Source organism: Tupaia chinensis, unplaced genomic scaffold (genome assembly GCF_000334495.1).
Source record: "Tupaia chinensis unplaced genomic scaffold, TupChi_1.0 Scaffold147282_1, whole genome shotgun sequence".
Lineage (NCBI taxonomy): Eukaryota > Metazoa > Chordata > Mammalia > Scandentia > Tupaiidae > Tupaia > Tupaia belangeri.
Genome location: NW_006207133.1, coordinates 3,564,017 through 3,575,676, shown reverse-complemented (window position 1 = coordinate 3,575,676; position 11,660 = coordinate 3,564,017). Strand labels below are relative to the sequence as shown.

Genomic DNA, 11,660 nt, shown 5'->3' with positions numbered 1-11,660 from the left:
GGAGTCCTCTGTGGATGTGAAGGCTGATGGTCAGAGGCTTGATGAGGAATACTGTTACTGTCTTGGGTATCTTCCCCAATAGGAGTTATCAACTATGAACGGAAAAATTTTGACTTCACAGGTAGAGAAACCCAGCAGACACGACCTTAACAAGGTGTGCAAGACAGAACACCACCAGTTGTGGGATAATGCTGTCTGTCTCTGGTGATGCACTAAGAACAGCACAATACTGTTTCTAATGGTATTTCTGCCAGCGATGCACTAAGTCTACATGGCAAGCACTGACTAGATCTAAGTTGAACAATATGTTACAGAATAAAAGGACTGTACTCTTTAAAAAGTGCCAAGGTCATAAAAGATAAGAAGCAGGCTGGATGGTGGCACAACGGTAAAACACACCCATAACCTCGGCTGGCTGAAGCTGGAGGTAGATGAAAACACCAAGATTCTGTTGGATTACTGTCTCTCACTTACAGAAGAAAAAAGGGGAAAAAACAAGTAAACAAACAAACAAAACTTCGAACAAAGAGACAGGTGAATACTGATGAATTATTTCAAACTGAAAAAGACTATAAAGGGACATGAAAATAAACGCAATGTGTAAGGCTGAATTGGTTCTTGGACCAAAAAAGGAAGAAAAATACTATTAGGATGGCTGAAAAAATTTGGATGGTATCAAGTGATGTGAAAGTAATGTTATCAATGTTGACTTACTGATTTGGTGACTAAATGGAAGACTGTCCATGTTTTTTTTAAGTACACACTGGTATTATATAGGTGTAATGGGCATCACGTCTACAACTTGCTTTCAAACAGTTCAGAAAAAGTCTCATCAGAATAGAAATGGTCCATTCCCCTGAAATAGGGAAACAGGAATAAAAATTAAGTACCAGGGGAACCAGCAGTTAGTGTAATAGCTATGTCCCTGGATTCCCACATAGTCGACCGCGGTTCACATCCCGAACCCAGTGGCTTAAAACTCACACTGGGCGCGTGTGCGTGTGTGCCCAAAATCCCGATAGGAGAATGGAGGAGAAGGGATGGCGGCGTGACCATCCCCCCTGGGGGGGGATTTCTCGCTTTCTGTCTCTATGTCTCTCTCTGTCTGTCTGCACGCGCCCTATAGCAAAAAACCTCTCAAAAAAAAAAAAAAAAATTAAGTACCGGAAACGAGAGATGATTAAGTAGTTTCACTGAAACTTGTGAATCCAATTAGATACAGCAGAAAGAGGGAAACAATCAAAGGCAATGCCAAGATAACCTCTTGAGGTAACTGTAAGGGAAGGTCTTCCTAAGCCCACAACAATGAACCAAGTCCAGAAAAATCTTGAGCCTCATCTGGACACACACACAGTATATATATGTGGTATAATGTTAAAAACTGGTTGAAGGAGATTCAAGAGCTCTCTGCATTTTCCTTAGATATTTAATTAGGTTTAAAATTATTTAAAGATGTTAATTTTAGGGACCAGCAGTTAGTGTAATGGCTATGTTGCTGGACTCCCATGTAGTCAACCACAGTTCAAGTCCCAGACCCGGTGGCTTAAACTCACACCGGGCGCATGTGCATGCGTGCCCAAGATCCTGAGAGGAGAATAGAGGAGAAGGGATTGTGGCGTGGCCATCCCCTCTGGGGGGGGATTTCTTGCTTTCTATCTCTCTGTCTCTCTCTGTGTGTCTGGCAAGCACACGCGCCCTATAGCAAAACCTCTCCCCCCCCCCAAAAAAAATGTTAATTTAAAAAAAAACTCAATGAGAAATCATGACAACCTTGGGACCTAGCAAAACACCTGGCCCACTGAAGGTGCTCAATAAAAATTACTTGGCCCTCCCTTACCAAATGGAAGTTGCTAAAGAAGAAATCTTGGTATCATCAACTCTTCTCCTCTTTCTCCCACATCCAAATGGACACTCTCAGTACTAGTGAAACTATCAAATCTCTTCTTCAGTTCTAATTTCATATCCTTATCTCTGTATCTCCATTCCCATCTATTGTCATCCCTCACCTGGACTACTATGCCATACCATCCTAAAAGTGTCTCTGGTCTCTTGTCCATTTCTTTTTTTTTTAAGGATTTTTCCCCCCATAGCGCACATGCACTCACTGGAGAGAGAAAGACAGAGATAGAGAGAGAGAGAAAGTAAGAAATTGCCACCTGGGGGAATGGCCACACCACAATCCTTTTTCCTTTTTCCTGTTGGGATATTGGGCAAGCACATATACGCATCCAGCATGAGTTTCAAGCTTCCAGGTCTGGGACTTGAACAGTAGTTGGCCATGTGGGAGTCCAGCACCTTCACCACTACATCACCTACTGGTCCCCTTTGATCCATTTCTAACCTCATCCTTTGACCATCCTTACATCATTATCCATAAGCTAGGACTTATTGTTCAAAACCTACATCTAATCTTATCACATCCTTATTTAAATAACTGTAATTGTGCCCTAATGGGTTTTAAGTTAATTTACTTCTTTCATCCATGAATGAGAAAGAGAAAAAGGCAGAGAGACAGGCACCCCCAAGAGAATCTTCATGTCACCATTCCACCCCGAGTTTCAGCCAGTTCTAGATCATGCACACACAAACACCCAACAAGTTCAGCCAGGTCTTTAGACATGAACCCAGAACCTTCCCATGAGGATCAGCCTTGAACCACTGTCCTGCCATACAGACTCAGCACCCTAATGTTAATGCTGATTTCCCAAGATATAGATTAAATGTATGTTTAGGGCATCAGTAAAAGAGCACCAAGACAGTAGTGACATCTCTCTCTCTCTCTCTCACACACACACACACACACACACATACACACACACACACACACACCAATGAAATATTAAATATTGCATGGTAAAGGGAGAGAAGGAGAAAATAAAGTAGACTTAGACTTGACCTTTATATTTACCTTAAGATTTGGTTTTCATTTTTTTATTATTATTATTATATAGTGAGGATAGCAAGGATGAATAGATACCATGAACTTTTTAACACTTCAAGCCTCTAAAACAGTGCTCTTCTCAGGACAGCAGATGGTATGGAGGTTAAAGCAGCTGAAGCTCACATAGCTAATTGAGAGGTTTGAGTCCCAGACCTGGAAGTTTGAAAATCACAACAGGCATGTGTGCATGTATGTGTGCCCAAAATTACAGGATGAGCATGGAGGAAAAGGGATTACAATGTGGTCATCTCCCTTGAGGGTGATTTCTCACCTTCTTTCTCTATTTCTCTGTCTGTCTATCTCTGGTGAGCACATGTGTCTTATAGCAAACTAAAAAACAAACAAAAAACAATGCTTTTCTCAATTCTTTCTCCAATGTGGCAGCAAAGAAAATGTCAATTTTAGCACACTGAAGAGACTATCTGAAGTCAAAAGAGACCATCCTGGGGGCTTTGATATGCCCAAGGTTCCACAAAATGAAGAATATCTTGCTCTGTGGTATATCTGTCAGTCATTTACAGCACACCAGTTGGGACACACTATTCTAAAGATATTAATATGATCCGATTTCACTTACTGTCCAAACACTCCAACAAGGCTTCATCTACATCATAGTCAGCACACGCACACACGCACACACACACACACACACACAGATTCATATAACAGATACCCACTACCACCCACAGACAAATGTTTACAGCAAGATATCATGCATCCTTTCATACTTTTGATTCTACACGTCCTGGTCTCTATGTCTAAATCAATTCCAACTTATCTTTCAAGACCATGCTCAAATGCCACTTTTCATTTCCCTCAGATCTCATTACACTGTTACTTTGAATTGTAATTGTTGACATGTGTTACCCTAGAATTTGAGCTCAAGGGCAAGAATCATGTGCTTAACTACCTTGACAATATTGCTCCAACTATAACAGACATTCATATGTTTAACATATGAGGGAATGTTCACTACATCCTTCACAATAACCCAAATTTCCAAAATCCAATTATACAATCAAATTAGCATTTTTCTACAAAAGCAAGAACACCCCTATAGATGCTTTTGTAAGAGATTCGTCCCAATACTATTCCTAACACTAGACCACAATTTATCTTAGTTCTTGGGTTTTAGACTGAAGAAACAAACAAAAGGTAAATTATTAGTTGCCATAATCACTTAAATGTTTAAGCAGTCATTTATTATATTCATAAAGATGTCAATAGAGAAATGGACATAACAAGCTACCACTAATTGATCTCGTCTACTTAAAGCACAGGGTTAGATACTCTAGATATATTATCTTCATCCTCACAACAATTCAAGGTTCAGAGGTTATAAAATTTATCCAAAAATTTTTTGAGGTTTTTTTTTTTTTTTCAGCTATAGGACAGATATACACTCACGGAAGAGACAGAGACAGAAAGTGAGAAATAACCCCTCGGGGAGAGGCCACACACCACAATCCCTTCTCCATTCTCCTGCGCCCAGTGTGAGTTTTAAATCACTGAGTCCAGGATTCAAAGCTATGGTCGACTATGTGGGAGGCCAGTGAAATAAAATCATTAAGTCATCTGCTGGTGGCCTGTGCCTTGGGACCAGAATTCAAACCAGACCTGTCAACTCCAAAGTATGTGATCTTTTTTCTATATTATATAGCCTCTAGTATACAATGTTTCCAAAATATAAAACTCAAAACTGTGTCTCTAACACACAACTTTATTTTAAAAAATATGGATCACTGCCTGGAAGGAAACAAAAATACCTATTAGAGTGGCTAAATGTTACAGTATCTATCATTTTTTTTCTTTTGAGAGGTTTTTGCTATAGGACACGTGCCTCACCAGAAAGACAGAGAGAGACAGAGAGACAGAAAGCAAGATATCACCCCCCCACACACATGGGGGGATGGCATGCTGCAATCCCTCCTCATTTCTCCTCTTGGGATCTTGGGCACACAAGCACGCGTGCGCAGCGTGAGTTTAAGCCGCCACCAGGTATGGGACTCTGACGGAGGTTGACTACAAGGGAGTCCAGTGACATAGCCATTATGCCAACTGCTGGTCCCATTTTGTTTTTAAATTAACAGCTTTCTTTTTTAGAGGTTTTTGGCTCAGGGCATGTGCACTGCAGGGGGGGAATAGAAACGGACAAAGAAAATGAGAGAGAAAGTGAGAAATCACTCTGAGGGGAAGGGGGGATGGCCATGCCACAATAAATTCTCCTCCTGAGATCTTGAGCATGCACACACATGCACCCACACGCCGGTGTAAGGCTGAAGACACTGGGTCTGGGACTTTAACCATGATCGGCTATGTAGGAGTCCAGTGACATAACCACTATGCCATCTGCTGGCCCCAAATCAGCAACTTTTAAAGCAATATCGCTGAAGGGCCAGCAGGTGGAGTAGTGGTTATGGCACTGAATTCCCACATGGCAGACTGAGGTTCGAATCCTGGACTGAGTAACTTGAAAATCACAGAGTGCACGTGCACACGTGCCCAAGATCCCAAGAAGAGGATAAAGGAAAAGGGACTGTAGTGTGGTCATTCCACCACACACACACACACACACACACACACACACATACACACACACATAAAGAAACAATATTGCTGAATGGACTTAAATTCATGAAGCAATACAAAAGAATTCCCCTTTATATTTTTAATGTTTCATTAAGGAAACAGAGCAGGTAACATGGAAACTTAAGAAGAAAGGGGAAAACAATAAGATGATGTTCTCAATTACATCTAAACAAACATATATTCACGTCAAAGTACTTATTACCAAGATTCAAAGCCTGGCTGTTGTGACTGGATTAAGAAGCATTCTTCCAGAAAAAAGATGAATCTTGAAGATTTAGAAGATGTACATAGATTAGAAAAAAGATACGAATGTTTAGAGAACACAGCAGAGAAAAAAACAAGACAGTTTTCTTCTTAAAACAAGAATGAAAAACAATGTGAGTTGAAGTTAGTAGGATGCCTTCGAGGCCAAGCAAGTAAGTTTGAAATTGACTTGATAAGCACCAAGGACCTGCTACATATTCTTAAATGAAAAGTTAAATGCTGAAGTGTGGTCTTTAAGGATTCAAACTTTGGGGTCAGGCGGTTAAAACGGCTGGATCCCAAACAGCTGACTGTGCAATTGGAGACCAGGACCCAAAGGCTTGAAAAAATGTGCTGGGCGCCATGTACATGTGTGCCTGAAACCCCGAGAAGAGAATGGAGAGAAGGGATTGTGGCAACGTGATTCCCTGGGGGTAGAGGAGAAGGGTGCTTTCTCACTTTCTTCTCCCTCCCTCCCCTGTGAAAGCACACTCACCCCCAACAGCAAAAAAACAAAAACAAAAACAAAAACAAATCTAATTTTATTCCAACATGAAGTACTGCCTAGGGTTTCACAACATTTTCACCAAGCACTGGGGGATGAGGGAATAATTCATTATCCTTTAGGTATGAAATACATATATATGTACACACTCTTCACAAAAAGAGAAATTGACTAAAAAACATCATATAAGGGGTGAATATACTGGGGAGGAGGACTCTTTCAGATATAATGATGAATATTAAATGTCACTACATATTTTACTAAGAATCATAAAATTTTAGGGCAAAAACGGGTAATCCTTTAGTGGCAACCCCTTTGGTGAAGCTCAGGACACATCAACCCAAAATATGACTACAGGAGACCAGAACATACCACCCCAAAATACACTGCTTAGGCAAACTGTGAGCTGGTTATCCTAACAAACTATAGAAATAAGGCAATCTACAGGGTAGGTGGAAGTGCAGTGGATCCACATGGAAATGGCCTCGGTAGGTATCCCTGGGTCTCTGAGTGCACTGGGTGTGCACAGCTGCCAAAGACCCCAGCTGCTAAAACTTGGGATGGATTACAGTATGAGATCCTGTTGGGAGCCTATCTCTGTCTCTTTCATGGGAGAAATAAACTTAAATGAATAAATAACTAAAAATAAAAGAAATCTGCACTAGTAAAGTACCTATATCAGGAAGAGGGCTACTCTGAGAGTTTTATTAACCTGAGAGACTATCTGCGTAACAAGACCTTTACTCGCCATACCATTCCTCCTCTTGACCTCCCAGAACTTGAGTGGCCACCACCCCCCTTAGAAGCACCAACCCCCAATTCTCTTCCATAGCTCAGGATCCTATCTATTAATATATAAGCATTAATCATCTGATCCTTCTATGAGTCTAATACTTTGTGAAACTGCTGTACATACTCAGTTTTAAAATTTTTGTCCTGTAAATCTGCATTGTCAGTGTAATTTATACCCCAGGCAAAGAACCTAGAAAGAGGAAAGCCTGGGCTTCTCTCTACCCTAATTTTCACCAAATATTAAACTGAAACTCCAGAACTAAGTAATTTGAGGCCAGCAGATGGTGTAGAGGTTATGTTGCTGGACTCCCACATGGCCTACCATGGTTTGAGTCCCGATTCTGGTGGCTTGAAACTGACAACTAGGCACAAATGCATGTGGGTCCAAGATCCCAGGGAGAGAATGGAGAAGGGACTGCAGGGACTGCAGCATGCCCATCTTCGGGGGGGTGGGGGGGGTGGGGGTGATTTCTCACTTTCCCTCACACTGTTTCTGTCTCTCTCTCTCCCCCAGCCCCTGCAGACTTCCTACAAGCACTTGTGCCTTTAAAAAAAAAAAAAAAAAAAAAAGGAACTAAATAACTTATCTGATGTCATGCATAAGGTAGTGGAAGATTAAATACTAGAATTTAGATTTTTCTAGCAAGCACATTCTAAAGCTGTGCTGTCCAGTACTGAAGCTACAAATGTCAATTGATTAAAATTAAATACAAGTCTAAATTCAGTTTCTCAGACATGGTATTCACCTTTCAAGTGCTCCACAGCTATACATAGCTAATGGCTACCAAAAAAGAATATATCTATCTTATTTTTCAATAATACCTCAATAAAGCTGGGCAAGGGATATTTTCATGGTTGCAGAAAGTTTAATTGGGCAGCACTGATCTAAAGAATAAGCTTTAGAGGGGGACCAGCAGTTGGCGTAATAGCTATGTCGCTGGACTCCCATATAGTCGACCACGGTTCTTGTCCCGACCCGGTGGCTTAAAACTCACGCCGCGCACGTGTGCATGCGTGCCCAAGATCCCGAGAAGAGAATGGAGGAGAAGGGATTGCGGAGTGACCATCCCCCCTGGGGGGGTGATTTCTCGCTTTCTATCTCTCTGTCTCCCTCTGTCTGTCTGGCGAGCGCACGCGCCCTATAGCAAAAACCTCTTAAAAAAAAAAAAAAAAGGAATAAGCTTTAGAGTAAGACAGACCCAGATTGAATTCCACTAACTAGAAGTATAATCCTGGACAAGTTACACAATTTCCCTTAGCTTCTATTTTGGGAAGAGGAGGCCTGGGGATTAATAATAATAATAATACCTAAAAAGTGTACTTGATTTAGAAGGATGAGATGAAAAGTCCCTTATACACTGTTTGACATTTAACAGACAATAAAAACTAACACTCTTCCCTTATGATCCTTTTTTTCTTTTTACAACTTTGTGTAACTTTCTTAAGATACAAACATGATAATCCACCCAAATCATACTTTCCCTCAAGATAGTACACATTGTATAATTCTCATTCTGTTCTTACTAATTTTTTTCAAATTACTTGTACCCCTCTTCCAGTGTTTCTACTTGGGAATAATGAAATGAAGAATGAATGGGAGAAAACTATCTCTAATGAAATCAAAGAGAGAATAATAAATTTCTTCTCTTTCTTCCCCATCTCACTTTATACATTACTATACTGAGTTATTATACGAAGCATATGAAATAAAACTATGTCCTTCCTAGACAATCATACTTCCACAACAATAAAGATTCTACAGTACTTCTATATTATATTTCTCTCACCATCTGTCCTAATTGAGTAGTAAATGAAGAAATAACACCACCTTTTTTCAACAGTACTTTCCTTCAAACAGTAAAAAGGATTCCCAAAATACGATCCCAGTCTTCAAAACATCATAGCTTATTCCAGTAAATTGGCAAGTTAAATCTGGACTACAGCATATAAAAACTTTGTAACATACAATAATCCAGAAAAAAAACTCAATTTAGTTTGTAATCAGTGGATTTCTAGCAGTAGCTCAATTTTATTTAGGAATGACAAATAGCCACAGTAAACCACATAGACTTGGCATTCCTAGTGAGTTCACTTCTTTTGTATTTCTAATAATTAACATAAAGAACTTAAGAACTTTTAAATGTGTACCTTTAACATCCACCAAACAAGTTAAGATTTTTAATATTTTTAAAAGCTTTCTTGTTTAAAAGTGACCATATTAACTTTCAGGGAGGGAAAAAAGCACTCTCAATAGCAGTGTCTCCTTGAAATTATCTGGTAGTTTCTTACTTTGTTCCTTAAAGATTATTTACTGAAAGACATAACCACTGATTCCCTTCTTAGAGCTTAGAATAAGTCAGAAATAAATACTAAACTGATAATAATGTACACTGTACTGTCACTTTTGACAAAACTATTTTAAATAGAGAAAAGAAAAAAAGTGAAAAATGTTTTTATTACTATCCCACAAAAATTTATTACTTTCCCACTTTACATTTAAAAAGAAAAGGGGCATCTACATCTGAATTGACAAAGTTTAATTTGTGAAATTTGTGAGATAATTTTTAAAGTCCTTCAGTGATAATGAGGTTTACATTGGTCACAGCAGAACAGTTCAAATGAAATTTCCTGAGGCTGTATTCTAAGTACATCCGACCCAGAAAGTATTTTTAGCAAGAGTGTTCAATCGATGCTGGTTTATGCTTAGCCTAAATTAGAAATTGGGTGTCATAAATTTAAAGTAACAATGTTACTAAGGACATTTTAAAAGATATCCAATTAGAACATAAGAAAAAACACACTATTCAATACCCACAGCCCCAAAAACCAAGATGTTAGAAACACAAGCAATAAATCACATCCTCATCAATTGCTATTTTTGAGGAACCTATTGTTTTCTAGCTGAAAAATCTCTAATCTACTCAGATAATACTAAGAAAAACTACGGCGATCCCTCCTTGTATTTCAAAAATCTCTTGCCACATGTTTTAAAACAGATTAGCTTAATCACAAATATCCTGGTGTACCAAAAAAGACACTTTTCTTATAAATTACTCAAGATCATATTATGGGACCACGCACGTTTTTCAGCACAAAATTTAACACAGACGTGTGTGCCCTTGAAAAACGTGAGGAGATAAGATAGCTTTTTGCGGTAATTGGAGCATAAACTTATTCTGACAAAAAAATGGTGGTGTCTACAAAATGACTGCACTCTTTATAATTAGTAAAGAGGTTCTGTACTGCAATACACAAACTTTTGCTTACAAAAAAAGTTTTCTTTCTCTTTAAAAGAAAGTTGGGTTTGTATCAATCAAAATCAAGATTTAACCGATTTATCTAGCTCTATTCCATTAAACACACACTGGTCTCTGAACAGTCATTTATTTTAAGATCCTCTCCACCCCCATTAAAGGATGAAAATGTTAGTCTCTGCCATGCAGAGACTCTCAGAAAAACAGGATTTAAAATGCCCTGGTTTTAATGTTCCATTGTCTCCTTTCTACTCAAATCCTCTTTTACAGGTTGAATACGTCAGCTTTTTATTTTTATCTTCCTCCATAAACATATTTTAAATGTGGCCCATGAGCTGGACTGCTTGAACTGGTCACAGAAACTTACTAAATTTCTTATTCGAAAAGCAACTAGTATATTGCAAACGGTACATGACAGGTCCCTCCTAGAACAAGCGCTTTGAAAAAAAAATCCTGCAAATCGTCCTTCTTCTTACTGATGTCACCGTATGATGCAAGCCCAGAGTCTCCCACCCTAAGTTTCGCAGAAACATCCATACACATACCTGTATGGCTGTAAGCTGTTCCATCTTACGAAAACCGTGGTAAATGCACTGCTGCTTAGCTATAGCTCAACTTTGTTTTTACCCAATTACTGATTCCTAAACACAGAAATATACTAAGAATCTTAAAAAAAAAAAAAAAAAAGGAAAGGAAAAGAAAAAAAAAAAACTTCCATGTAGAGATAGCATGCTCATGCAGCATGCAAGAATCGCTCATATGAACCAATTTTAGTCAGGAGGGGAGGAATTCTACCGACAGTTTGGAACTCGGGAGATTCTAAAGCCTTTCCCAGAGTTCAGGCACCGAGAACAGTCCATCCCCGCACCTATTCCATCCCTCTTTCCTTTCTCGCCCGTACCAGATTCCAACCCAAACCCCAGAAGCTGCGGGAGCAGAGACCCCAGGAAGAAAGGGAAAGGAACGTCATGTTCCCCCTTCCTTTGAACTCGACCTCGTACCTCCAGCGTGCCCTCGCTGGCTCACCTCCCACGAGCCCCACACGGCCCAGGTAACATCGAGTCCAACGCTAGGGCCGAGGGGCCGGTTTCTCGCCCGTACCAGATTCCAACCCAAACCCCAGAAGCTGCGGGAGCAGAGACCCCAGGAAGAAAGGGAAAGGAACGTCATGTTCCCCCTTCCTTTGAACTCGACCTCGTACCTCCAGCGTGCCCTCGCTGGCTCACCTCCCACGAGCCCCACACGGCCCAGGTAACATCGAGTCCAACGCTAGGGCCGAGGGGCCGGTGGGCATCCCAGAGCCTCTTACCTTCGTGTCACAGCCGAGTCCTCCCGG

The 11,660-nt window shown here is 40.1% G+C and overlaps 1 protein-coding gene across 4 annotated transcripts in view; it reads right to left on the bottom strand.

Moving 5' to 3' along the window:
* Positions 1–11,660, bottom strand: part of PTPN4 (protein tyrosine phosphatase non-receptor type 4) — a 220,546-nt gene extending 208,886 nt beyond the window's left edge. For all 4 annotated transcript variants that reach the window (XM_006169570.1, XM_006169571.1, XM_014584589.1 and 1 more), the window contains exon 1: positions 11,634–11,660. The gene's annotated coding sequence lies outside the window, so the exon portion shown is untranslated. The remainder of the gene's footprint in view (positions 1–11,633) is intronic.